The sequence below is a fragment of the Neopsephotus bourkii genome, unplaced genomic scaffold, assembly GCF_033783945.1.
Source record: "Neopsephotus bourkii isolate Nb327-2 ecotype Australia unplaced genomic scaffold, CSIRO-AGI_Nbou_v1 NB_363, whole genome shotgun sequence".
Taxonomy (NCBI): domain Eukaryota; kingdom Metazoa; phylum Chordata; class Aves; order Psittaciformes; family Psittacidae; genus Neopsephotus; species Neopsephotus bourkii.
Window position 1 is genome coordinate 152818 of NW_026900869.1, and position 14502 is coordinate 167319.

A 14502-nucleotide genomic window follows, 5' to 3' on the forward strand; every position below is an offset into this window, starting at 1 on the left:
CAAAGCACTACATACACATTCCTATCCAAGGAGGAAAATGAAGATATGGCACATCTTCCTGTCATGTAATAGGATCATTGTAGAACTGTTTCATAAAATTAAAATTTTCCAAGTCCATCTACTTTATATAAATACTCCATTGTAAGTCTTAAGGTAGCAGCTAAGTACTACGGTTAGTCTTAACTTTCACTGCTCAGCATAATCCCTGTAGATTATCCTAAATAACTGCTCCTTTTCTTTGTCTTTTTTTATACAATACAAAATTGCAGTTTTCTACAGTGCCAGCCTTGTTTTAACTCTGCAGCACATCTAAAATCAGCGTTTAAGGAATGTTTAAATTGTAAAGTCAGGCTCTGAGAAGATTAGGAAGTGCTTGGATCCCAAATACCCAAGCAACCTTAAATTGGCCCCATTCTATAAAGCCTTTAAATATCTGATTGCTACAAGTTCATGCCCCTTCCAACTACTGGGAAAAAGGAAAAAAAACAGGCAAGACCTGCAAAAAACTAGGCTGTTTTGAGGCACAGCCTGGATTCATTCCTGCTGTACTTTCCATACAAGGCTTTGAATGAAGTAGGGGGTTGTATGGAAAAAACACAGTGTGATTGTGTAATTAACATTTCCTTGTGTGGAACCATAGCAGCCCCCAGCAACTGGGGAGAGCAGATGGAAGAAGGTTTGCACTCCAACTTTGACAACTTACTATGTGAAATTAGCCCACCCTTCTCTCAGGAAAGACCTTGAAAGCTGATATTAATTTGTTTTGCCTCAGTGATCAGGAGCTGTGATAGGAGATTGAAGAGCCACTTGAAAATCTAATACTCCATTGACAATTTCTGTCTCTTAACCATTTTACTCCTTCACTTGTTATTTCCCTCACAAAAATGAAGCTTGAGCTCCTTCAAGAAAACACATCTCTGTTCTTCAAATGATACAGATGTTTCTTTTTTCAACTTTTCTAGTCTATACTGAGAGTTAGAGATCACATGTAATGTGTTGCAAGATTCAGACCTACCTGTCCAACACACACACTCAAAATCCTACCTTTGCTTTGTTCTGTTTTGTTCTAAACAACCTCTTCTACCTGTGGTGGCTGGGAGGTCTTCTCTAGCCTTTCCAATGCTTGACCTGACATCTGTTTTCTGAAGGACTTACTGGAACAAGCTGCCCAAAAAATGATCCAGCTGGCTGAGTATTCCTAGGTGCTGGATTATAGTGCAACAGACAGGAAAGACATTCTTGTGGGTTTGACGTGAAAAAAAAGAAGTAGAAAATGCCATTTAGTGTGAAGCGTTCAAGTGCCACTATGTTTAGGAAACCAAGCAAGACATTGTAAGAAAGATGACTATTTTGCAGTCATATCTTTTCTATGTTCCCCTTGATCCTCCGCCCAAACTCCCCAAAGAGGACAAAAATATGTAAAATACAGTAAAATGCCTTACATGTTTCATCTAGCTATAATTTTTGATAATTCCAGGCTAGTGCTTTGGAAGAAATGACCAAACTTCATTCACTTGATGTTGTGAAATCTTTTAAAAGTATGTTTCCAGCTGACTTTCCTACTGCTGTACTCGATTTGCCTGAAATGGTTTTGGCTTTCACAGCCTGGGTATGTTCAACATGGCCACGAGGGGTTTGGAAGACCTCACAGGGAAGACCTCCTACAATCAATGGTGAATGCTGCCCCTTCAGTTACAAAATAGCTTCTTAACTTCGAGTAGGTATTGCATCAGTGTCCCTGGAGAGGGATCTGCTCTTGGAAGGGTCTGCTTTCCTTGGGCACTCTCAAGATCTTGACCATTCATCCACCAAATGTCTTTATGTGAGCATTGTGCCTGTTCACTCCAATATCCTCTCAACAGCTGAGGGTGTTTCCATTCAGAGGATGGTCAGCTATTTTCAAAGCTGAAGGTTCTTTGTGGAGAAAGCCTGAATCATTTCCCTTTATTCAGAAATTATATTAAAACAAAACAAACATCAAACTCAAAAAACAACCCCCCAGAAGAAACCTGCATTGCTTAATCCATCTAGAAACTTAAATGTCAGGACTCCAACTGGAGCACAGCTCACAAGCCTCTGGTGTTACTATATTGTTCCAGTGACAAACCCAACCCATGAAGTGGGTTGATCAGGTTCCAGTTGATTAAAGATGTTCTCCAGAAGAACATTCTAATTTGGGGTTGACAAAAGAGTGGAAACTATGTCTGTTTCCAATAAAACTCTTTGCCTCTTTGCCAGACACAGAAGAAAAAAGACCTGTCTTCAAACTCCTGGCTATGAGCTTGCTTCATGTTTGAGCACTGCCTTTCTCCTTTCCTTTGTGCTGCAAACATTGCTAAGTAATTACCAGAATATCATCTGCATGCAAAACTAGTATGTTATTTGGTGTATTTCTTTTTTCTTCCCCCACCCTCGTAGTGGCACATTAGTCTGACCTGGGCTGCAGGCTACCTCTCTTTTTCATGCGAGTCCAGTAAACTCCAAAGTCACAAACTGGAAAGTGATTTGGCTAGAGATGTTATTCTTTCCTCTGTAAACACCCCTAATTGCACTGCATGTTGGCCTAGCCTTTGAAAAATGCTTTGGAAGAAGGTGGCACATGGAATTTGGTTATTGCTTTCTCATGACAATGCTGAAGGTGATGATTGCCCTGTAGTGCAGTGCATCATGTTGGATTCATTTAGCGTATGTACCCTGTGGTCTGTGATTCATTCACTGCATTGCAACGTGCTTTTTGGAATCACACTCCAGCAGTGACTTTCTGACATGCGGTTCAAATACTCATTTCTTTTTAGACCATACTTTTATTACAGTGAGTAGATCTGTATATAGCTTTAGACTGCTGCAAGTTTCCAAGGGTCACGTCCCAACAAGTATCACTTTCCAATTTCATTCCCCTCAAGAAATTCTGTCAACAGCTTCTCCCAATTCCATTAATCTTGTGTTTTACCATCTTAAAGCCTCCCATTCTCTCAACTCCCTTAAAGATGTGACCAGTGTTTCTCCTTGAGTGCTGACAATTGCTTTCTCATTCTTATGTGGAGCTGCTCTCCCTGCTAAGAACCACATGCAGTTTTCAATAATACCTATTCATTGGTAATGTACATAGTGAGCCAGGTCTGGATTTCCACACTGAGGTATTGATGTATTTTACATACCTTTCCTTTCTCAAAAGGGATTTTCTGTCTCTGAGCACTAAATATGAGAAGCATTTTTCAAATTCTTTGACAGAATGCTTTTAACATATCAGTAGGGTTAATAAATCTTTCCCATTTGTTCTGTTCACTTTTATTCATAGTGAAGTATTGATCGGGAACAAGCAGGGATTGTGAGGACAGTTCTCAAATGAAAGTGATAAATGGTGTTACCGGGATTCTGATACAAATGGTTTTGCTTGGAGCTGTGGGCCATTGGCCCCACAGATTTTCTTCCAGCAGCAAGGAAACCCAGAAAGAGAACACTTAACCACACCAGACCACCAACCTGTCAGAGCTCTGCGTTTTCAGAGCTGCTTTTCTTCACTCTCTTTTTCACTGTGGTGCTCCTGAATAACACAAGTATTTTACCTCTCCAAAATGCAAGCAGTTGATGAACTCAGAATGAGTAGTTTCAAGGAGAGATGCGGTACATAAGGCACAATAACAGTGATGCAAGGGGAAAGCTTGGAAACTCAATTTAACCTTCTCTCCATGCCTCAAGCCTGGAAAATCCAGAGGGTCATTCTTACATTGACTAATTTTCTTTGTAGTTATTCCTTTGTATGTATACTCTTTATAGATACCTTAAGACAGTGCAAAAATTAAATCAGTTTCTCCTCAGACAGACAGATAAACATCTTTGCTCCTGTGTGTTTTGGTTGAAGGGTAATTTGTGAATCCTGCAAAAGATTGTGCTCACAGGTGGCCTATGGGATGGCCCTCAGAGCAGCACAATGAAATGGGACTGTCATATACGCAGACTTAAGCACAGTCTTCACAGAGACCCTTTGGCAGGTCCTTTGGCAGGGTTTGTGACGGGGACTGGGTTTCTGCAAAACACCATACTGAAGCAGAGCAGAGAGTGAACAGAGGACATGGAGACAAGAAAGTTCAGGAGTGCCACAGGATGTTTGTGAGCTACCTTTGGAAGAAATAAAGAAATGCTCAAATGATAGGTTTATTGCAAAAGATTTACACTTACAGCATTTTTCAGCCACACATCTCAACTGATGTTAGAAGGATAAGACAAACTCTCTGCTCTGCAGTCACAGATGAATCAGTGAAGGACAGAGAGGTCTCCCATGTCTCACATTCTCCCATGTCTCACAGTACAAGAACTGAAGTCCCATATGAGACCTGATGTTCTTATTATCTTGTTCTATTGATCTAAGGAATTAGGAAAGTGACAAGAAAATAACAAATACAACTCACAAAAATTAACAAACAAATAATCAGCAAAGGATAGTCAAAAGGACAAATATTCAATGAGAGGGAAAAAAAAAACACTAAAAATACTAACACTGGCAAAAACCTGAGATATTACTGACAAACAAGCCAATAATTTTTTGCAAGCGTAAGTTAATATTAGGGAAAATCAGGTACTGTGATGTATGTGGAGGATGACATCAAGAAGGTAAGTGCTCTTCTGTTGTCAATTCACTACTTGCTGTCCCTTGTTACCTGGAAAATGTTGACTGATTTTGGGATATTCAAAGAAATCACTAGAATAAAGAACAGTCAAAACCAATGGAAAGTTGAGAAGCTGAAAGCTAACATATCCTAATTACCTTATTTTTGATAAAATACAAGGCAGATATTACTCTATAAGTGTTCATAGGAAAAAGAAAAAATTGTACAAAATCAACCAAACAAAAAATTTCTTATAGAGAAAGTCTCAATACCACAAGTCCTTTCATGAAGATGGGATGGAAAGACTTGGGCTGCAAATAATCTTCTCAGATACTGCTAAGAGGTCTCTCATTTAGGGCTTTTTAACCAGCCATACATTTAAAACCAGCCATAGGGGATTATCCTCAATTGTCAAAGAAACAGCCTGGCTGACCCAATCAGTTTTCTGTTTCTAGTTGCCACGAGTCTGTAATTCTGTGACTTTTTTTTTCTCTGTTTCTCTTCATATGAAAAATCTTCCTTGTGCACCGTTTTGGTTTATTTTGTCAAAAAAAAAAAAAAAACCGTCTGGTCATTGGAATTCCTGTGTGAGATTTTGGTGACATACTGTGCAAGGCAAGGAGGCAGGGACCGTGCATGTGATCCACCGAGGAGAACGGAATGTCAAAACGCAGTTGTGGCACAAGAAGAGACGGCAAAGTTTGGAGTTGGGAGTCTATTTTTAGTGGCCAAAGATTGTTCCAAGGTTAAAAGAACACACAATTCTGGGGGAAGGTGGAGGGAATATTTGCCGTCCCTGGAGGAAATCCAAGAGGATTGCAGAATAAGAGGTCAGAGGACCAAAGGGACGGGAGGGCTATCTGTGACACAGCTGTTTTTGAAAACAGAAGGTGAAAGAAAACAAGTTGGATGGTAATCCCTTACGTTGTACCCCGCTGAAGCGCTTTTCAGAGTGGTGGAGTGGAACAAATGTACAGTCATATTTAAGGCATTGGACCACCTACATCTTAACAGATCCGCAAATTGATGTTAATGAAGCCATTTATGTTTTTTAAAAAAAAATTTACATTCAGCTGGAAAAATAGAATGAATGCTGGAACACTGGGTTACTTGTTTAAACCAGCTTTCTAAAGCAGTATTTGATATGTTTGCTGGAGAAAAGAGCAGAAAGGACAAAGCTGTCTGAGGGAGGATATATCTTGGGCAATACTTTCCTTCAGCATGTTTCTGACCAACAGAGGAAGACCTTAACTTGTATCAGTGACAAGATCTTGCACAAAAAGGGGAAACAGCAGTTTACTCTTCTGGCAGAAAAATGAACATTTGGGCAATGTAAGATCCTTTTGGAGACAATTACTGTAGATGAAAATTGTTAATGCAGCAAGAACTATTAGCTGCAAATTAGTTATGCCTAAACTGGGAAAATATTGTGATTTTTTGTTGTTTTTAAGAGACACTTCGAACTACATAAATCTAGTATGTTATTTCTCTTGCATTTATCTACAAAATAAAACTAAAGTATTTTTTTTCTCTAGGACTATTTTATTTACCTGCTTTTCCAAAAGGAAGGATAGCAACTTAAAATCTGAAGCAGGAAAAGGCACAGGAGCCACCTAATCTTGCTACGTTTTTCTTTCCTCTGAAGATCTGCAAACTTTCTCCAAGGAAATGTGTAGTGAATGATTAAGCTACATATAAAAACAAAACAGCGTGTGTTACCCAGTGTGTGCACAAGTCAAACTGCTTCTTTACGCGGGTTAAGAACGTGCTCAGAATTATTTCTTTTCACCTGCCAATCCACAGTTACCCACACAAGCCTTGGATGTGTGTAAGAGCCTTTCAAAGGTTGTCCTCTGTATTTCAGGATAGAGTAGAAAGCCAATATTGTTCATTTGAGGGCTATTTTTAATGTCTACATATAGAGAACTCTCTAGAGTTGCCATAAATATCCTGTTTGCTTTCTTTGTTTCTCTTTCATTTAACTCCCTTGGTATCAACCAGACTATTCTTTCTAAAATGTTTTACTATATCACTTCTTCTCCCTTTGGAGAAGAAAATCAGGGAAATACATTTTCAGAGGGAAAGGTATATTTATTCAGCAATGAGTAACTTTTAAAAATAGTTAAATCAATTTAGAACAAACTTTCAGCAGCGAGCGCTCACCTTTGGACAGGGATCAAGAATGGAAACTCTCAGACCAGAAGGAATTTGCGCAGGATGTAATGAGGAATGAAAAAATGTGAGTGGGTCTATGGGGTGCCAGAACAGAAATAACACCAGGTTACCCCAAAACTGCCAGGCAACCCGCTGTCTTTTACTCCCCCTTGTGCAGCACACAAATATATAACATTTTGCTGAGAGTGTGAAGTGTAAATCCAAGTGCCCACAAGGATTAATTTACGTGCCCAAGCGGGGAGCTATGCTTGTACAATGAGGCTCTACCCTGAAGTGCTTCAGTATATCACACATATACACAAATCCATATGCGGACACTTGAGGGCCTACGGAGCATTTTCTTGTTGCAAAAGGCACGTGCGATATTTGGCTCATTAAGATGAAACATGTGAAATCAGATCCTCTTTTCTTCCTGCTCTGTTCTGACTTTCTTTCTGCTGAGTGCCAGAAAAGCAGATTACATTCGCTCGACCGCTGCCTGAGCATCGAAGCCGAAGTTTATCTCTATCTTCCTTCTTTTTCTTTAAATTCTTGGCTCCCTTATTCAGAAGCTCCTGACAGAGAGAAATTCTCCAAGTGCAGAGAAGCATTTACGTATGGAGCAGAGGTCTGTTCTTTTTTCTTCTCCTTAATAAAGCAGATGTTACATTCCTCACAAAAGCATCTGACCTTTTTCCCGTTCTCATTCTCCGGGCTGACATGGGGAAGACTCCAGGAACACTGCTGACCACTGTCCTTCACACCTGGGGCTACAGAGCCTGTCTTCACCAGGGGGGCTTTGCATTAGTCCCCCCCAACAAGCTGGGGAAAATGCCTTCCAGCAGCTCCTCTCACCTCGTAAAATCCTGAGTGTGAATTGCCGGCACATGTGGGAGACCGTGCAGGCTCTGGGGATGCTGCATCTCTTCTGTTCTCCCACCATGACTACCCCAGCTCCTTGGCAAATCCTTCCCATTGACAGTTTAGCAGCAGCATTGTTCCATCCTTAGGTGCTCTTCTCCCTCTCATGATCCCATGTGCTGATGGGGACTTGCAGGTGGTGACACGGGACAAGAGGATCAGTCCCAGCTCCTTATGGCTCCACATCATTTCTGGTGCATGCAGCTTGGCCGATCATCAAGCAGAAGGCTTGTAGGGTCAACCTCTGCACAGGTGGCCAAGTCAGGGATTTGCAGACAGGAGGCAAGTGGTGGTGGTTGCATTAACCCAAGCACCTAAGATGCTTGGGTAATTGCTGCCAAAGACCTCAGCATCTCTGGGGAAAAGCCAGCAAGTACCACAGTGCAAAAATGCACAGCAGCAAAGAAAAAGCACAACACAAAGTCGTGGCCATGTCCCATGTCAAATGTTTGGGCTCCTCAAGGATAGAAAGCACCTGCCTCCCCAGAGGAAAAAAAAAAAAAAAAGAGGGATTGTAGATGCCTTTGTAGTGTTGACTGCCTTATTAGGTTAAAGAACTCCTGGTTTGGTTTTTGCTTCTGGGTATCCAGTTCCCTGGGATCAGCAGGCGCTGAGGTATGCTGAATTAAGATGATATATTCTGTGGACAGGTGGGGAAGGGAACCATTTTTTCAGACAGGAAGGAAAAAAAAATGAAAAGTGTTTGGAAAGTTTCTCCTTATTAACATTGTTGGATAACATGGAATTGTACATTTATTATTATACCTGTTTTCTAAGTTTGATGTATAATTGCAAGGTTAGCTTGTGTTGGTGAGTTCCCAAATCAGAGGTATATGAATCTGCATGGTAATTACACATATCTGCCCACCCTTCTTTGTCCAGGGTAAATAGGCAATGAAAGGATGACATTGCCTGAATATTTTCTGAGTCCAAATGTGAGGAATGTCAAACCCTGGGTCTTGTAAAATACAGTGCCATTGCTGCCTTTAATATGATGCCTGTTTAGAGACGTGGCTCCTGGGTGTTGCTGTCCTGCCTGGGAGAGGATAAAAGAGGGAGCAAGGAAGGAAGAAAAGAGGAGGAAATGCTCAGGATAGCTTGACATTTGTGTTTTATGGCTTCAGAGGCCAGTGGCTCAGGAAAAGCTTTCAGACCTGGCCTACAACTTCTCCATCAGATGGTCCAAATGTCCCCAGCAAAGGAGATGATTAAACAGCCACTCTCAGCTCTTGGCTATGGATGGTGGGAAATGCTGATGTTCACTGGGATAATGTCATTTGCTACTTGGGAATTTTTAGACTTTTCTAAAGAGTGAGGATCCTCTGATGGTTAGGGCAGCTTGATGGGGAAGGGCCATGCTGTTGCGGGGGGAATAGAGGGCCGAACACTGGACAGCTTGGTCCTGCTCAGTGGGTTTTTTTCATCCTGGGTACCAGCTAAAGATGCCACCGTGTCAGTAGCCTTATAACCTACATTGCAACAGAGAAGTTTGCTCAGTCTACATTTTCCACAAGGAAGCCTGACAGATGTTCACTGGCATCCATCTGTCACATATACAAGGGAAAGGCTCCCATTCCAGATGTTTTGCCCCACCAGTGATTATCATTCCTAAAAAAACACAGGCATCCAGGAGACAAAAATCAAAGCTATTGAGTTGTCTTCATTGCCATTGCTGTCTCACAGTGAAATCTGGGCAGTGTGATGTGTTTACACAGTTTACATGAATAAAAATACCTCTCTGTGCCCCCCACTCCCCCCCAAGCCATTAGCACTCTGAAGAGTCAGCAGATGAACTGGAGTGGTTAAACTCATTAACGTCAGGTTAACTCCCATTGTGAAGCTCCTGGCTCAACATCAGAGGGCAATAAAACACCAAGCGCAACATAATGACTGTTATGATCAGGAAATTTGGGACATGTGTCATTAGAGGGAACAAACAGGGCAGCAGAGGTGTCTGGCATTAATGCTGCTGAGTGTTCATTGCCATTCACTCCCCCCTCCATGTTCCTCTTATGCCCTTTATCAGCTTCCTCCGACGCTGGGTGCAAACAAAGTCTGGCCCTTACCTGAGGGTCAGAGAGATGAGAGACAGTGTTAGACAGGATATTCCCAGCATTTTCAATGCTTCCTCTTTGGTGCATTATGGATGTCTGACTGACATGGCCAAGTGAAAGTGCTGCAGGTTCCCGCGGGACCCATGTAGCTGTAAAACTCACAAACATAATAATAACAAAGTCATAAATTCTGACCTGTGGTACAGTCCGAGTCGAATAACAGCTCCCCAGCTGTGGAATATGTGCCCTTGTTGTGTGAAGGTGGCAGACCCTGGGGTAAAGTTCACCTCATATTTGTCAGGTTGTGTAGAGCCAGGCCCATTTAATGGTCTAAAAGCAGCCAAAAGCCCCAGTGGCAGGACAGATGCCCAGCCATGTTTTTAGCCTGTTATGATTTACAGACTATTTTGAGAGGAGGGAAAGCTTAAAAAAATAGCCGATTGAGGACAGATAACAGAGCCAGGGTGACAAGTAGTGGAGATCCTATTGTAAAGGAGGGGTTTATCCCCTTTAAAATGCCCAGAACCTTTTCTCTTCAGAGCTTTACCCAGTGCCTCAATGTCTCCAGAGCATAAGAACTGGATGCAGCCCAAAAAGAGAGAAGCGATAGCCTAGGGCTGTTTCTGCTTCTTTCTGCAATGATTTTATTCCAGCCACAGCTTTGCAACCCCTAAACACCAAAAGATATTGGGAAAGCTCCAGACCTTACAGAGAGGCAAGGAGCTGAACTGGGTGAATATTAGGGAAGCCTGGAAGAGCTCTGAGCTATTTCAGTTCCTTCCTGACAGAGTAGAAGGAGTTTGTCACATGGAAAACCCCCTAGTATCCCATGCCTGCCTTTGAAATGTGCTAAAATGGTATGGTAGCAGGGAGATGCACATAGGAGAGGGTGAGGAGAGAACTTGGTAGGGTCAGCCATTCTCAGGAGTGGATTTTCCAGGGAAAAGAGACGTCTTCATTCCCCCATCTCTCTGTCAGACTGGGATCACGTCCACCTCAAGCCTCAGTGACAAGCGGGAGCGGGCTTCTCGCCATCCGGGGAAGGAAGGACGAGATGATTTGTTTTTGTGTGTTTTTCTTTCCATGTCTGCTACTTGGAAGGAAATATGTCTGCTTTTAGAGAACAATGCTGCCCAGGGCCGTGGGAGTGAGTTACTGATGTATGCGAATCCTAACCCAGACCCCTTTCCCAGGCCAGCCCTAGGCAGAGCTCAGCTGTGCACTATGTCCTTGCAGAGGGTTAAATGCTAAATGAAGGGGACTGGGGGTAATTTGGAAGTGCAGCCCCTTCTGCCCTGAATGGGGATGTGGCATTTGCTCTCCCTAAGCTGTTGTCAACAGGGATGTGCTGGAGCATCTTGAACATCCCCCAGGTTCCCAATCTCCAACCCATGACCTATTCTATCACTTTTAATTCCTCTCCTTCTTATCCCAATTTTTTTCCCTTGACTTTTCTTATAGCTACCTCTTCTCTTCTACCCCATCCATATACTGATGGACTGATGAGGACAATAAAATTGAGAAAGGTCAGCCACCAAACATCATCTAGCTCTAGAACCAAGCACAGTTTAGTCAGATTTCCTCATTTTGGGACAACGTTCTTGAAAGCTGTGAAATTCCTACCACACTCCTTACATCTCTATTACTCACACCATATGGCACATCACCCTTCTCCAAAACCTGCCTTTGGAAGCAGAAAGGGCTCCATGGGTTGTTGCAGTCACATTTATCTCCAGCCTCCAGCCAGGTCACGTTTTGTGCTGGTGCCCTTCAGCCATCCAATTTTGAAGTGAAGCAATTTGGTCTGCAACCTGCTAACCCTGCTCGTAATGACTGGTTTGCTGTGTCCCAGGGGTACAAAACAGCATTTTAAGGATTCCCAGCCAGTTCTTCAAATGGCTGCTTTGGCTAAAAGCACTTGGCATAAGTTAGGGAATGTTCAGATAGGCTGTAATTTCCATCTATGTCTGAGCAATGCAGGATTGGGAACAGGAGGTGCTATAGAGGAGACAGATACTATGAAATTGGAGGTATTTGGGTGAAGGGGATTGACTACAACTGCAAAGACTCATTTGGCAGAATTTAGGGCGCTACCCATGATCTCTAGGCAAGTACTGAGCTGGGAAAATGCATTCCATCACCAGGGACTAACCAGACGTTTTACTTATTTTACAGCATTTATCATCACCTCATACCTTCCCTGTTAGTACATTGCGGTCCTTTGAGTTCATCTGTGCCCAGAGGTGGGGAAGGCTGCAATGAGAATTTGTCCTCTCTCCCAGCAAAATACAGCCCTTTTGCGATCCCTTACGATGATCCTTAAGGTCTACAGATGACCTTTAATATAAACTGTTGCGCTGGCACATCAGGGACTGCTTAAACAAGGCGCCTTAACACACACCCCGTCTTTGCCCAGCGCACTTCTCCTGCCATCCGCCTTCCCGAACCCGGCTATTGCAGCGTTGAATGGGACCTTAGTTTTAAGGATAAACACATCCATCACAAAGCTGTTTGGCGTACACCAGCGCTGGCACTCTCATCCTCTCCATGAAACCCCTTTTGAGGACTTTCTGTCCAGAGACCGCATCTCTGCTCCAGTTTCCAGTCCCCAACCTGCTTTTTCCAGCACTCCCCAAGTTAATCCCACAGTTTACCAGGAATGGGAAGAGACGCAAGAAAACAAGGGCCGCTTTAACCCCTATTTTAAAGCTGTAGTTCCCTCCTGGTTTAGTATATTTAGTTTGGGCACAGTTCTGAAACAAAAGGTATAAAGAAGCCAAGTCGTTGGGGCAGGGGGAGGGAAGAAAGTTGGTTTGATTTTGAGAGCCTTGGAAGATCATTAAAATTTCATAACAGGCATAAAAAAAGGGTTGTTTGCTTATGAGGTCTCTAGTGTTTAAAGAGCTAGAGACAAAACTGTCGAGCAGTATATTCCAGTTTATCCTGTGGAATAGGAAGGAATGGCCCCAGACGTAATTACAAGTAAGTAGTGCAGCGAGAGAGGGGAAAAAGCTCAGGAAATGTGATGTCTAAGAACTTTTTTTGTCGGTGTTTAATCAGTTTGCCCGGTTGTTTGTTTGTGGGGTTTTCTGCGATCTGCCTCAGTCGTAACACGTTGGATCCTTTGATGGTGAAAGTGAGGGATGGGAAGAATTTTTGCTTCTGAAATCAGTGCATCTTAAAGGAAAACCAGGGAACAAGGGTGAAATGTAAAGCTTGGTTTGTGAGTTTACAGAGCCGAAAGGCAGAGTGTGGGGTTTCAGTGGTGGTCTCGCACTCACCGACTTTTGCGTTTTTATCCACTGAGGAAGCAACATGAGAGAGGGTTTTACAAAAGCAGGGAAATGGTATCTCATTAATATTTCTACCTAGAAAAAAGAGAAGGCAATAATAACATTAGTGGTTATAAAACAGCAGGGAGCTGATGATGAATGTTAGGCTGTACATGAAAACTGCTATACAAGGCTGTATAGTTTTTTAAAAATGTGATCTATTTCTTTAACTTTACTCCTTAAAAATACATTAACATTGAACTGGAATTTAAAAACAGAATAACATCATTTGCAAAATATTCCTCTGAAACACAGAACTCCTGATCTGAAAAACAACATCAGTCGTAAATCATAGAACACATTAGCAGCTTCGATATAGAAATCGAACATTAGAAAATGTTCTCTTGGCAAAATAACGTTAACAGCCTGTATGTTATAGTGATGCAAACACTAGTAAAGGAATTATATTACTGTCAGGGTTGCAGATATTTGTTCAATTTTAAAATTACAACATAATACTTTTTAAAAAAGTCATTAATAGTGAAAACACTTTTCTATGTTAAATCACATTTATGAAAAGCAGAAACTTATTGCGTTTATTTTATTATAAACCTAGTTTTAGTTGTCTGTAATGTGTACAGTATTATTATATTTAATGGTATAATTCTTGCAGTAAAAGATGTATATCTTAATTTCCTATTTTATTTTAAAAAACCCCAAACAACCACAAGACCTAGAAAAAATAATCTTACTTATAATTACCTGTAGTTAAAATGATTGTTAGTAACCTTCAAGATGAACACAAAGAAAACACATTGAATTATTTCTTTAAGCTGAATAATATTTTCTGGTTGTTTTAATGAATATAGTACATTATCTTTCCTCTATGTATAACTAATATGCACAGTTCACACCCCTAAGAACTGCTTTATAATTAGGGAAAGTATTTTTAAAAGTATATAGCTAAATTAAAAGTAAAGTCCTGTTATTTCTTTTGGTATCTGTGATCCTAAAATCGTTAAGTGCATTAAGTCAGTCCTCTGTTTTGAAATATCCATCCCACAAGGAGAGTTAATTTCTATTAGGATGTAGTTTTCTCCTTATTTTTCTGTCTCCTGGGAACAGATCAGTTTACTTACTTTTCAACTCTTACCTACCCATGTATACAAATAAAACACTGAGATTAATTCTGTATATCGTACATGTGTAAAATCACATCATTGTTTTAAGGAGTTTTCCAGATAGCTGACAGATCCAAGCCAAGATGAAGTTAATGAGTCATTTCTATCTGCTGTAGAGGGATTTGGATCTGAATGCTGGACTCCTTACAAATTGGAGGCTGTACTTGCATAAGAACATGGATTTTATCATTTTCTAAAATCAGGAATAATTACCCATGGAATAGTTTAGACCATAGTTGGAGAATGTAGTTTGGTTTGATAATGATATCTTCCTCCATAGACTTTGGACTTACCCTGGCTTTGTGGCTAACAT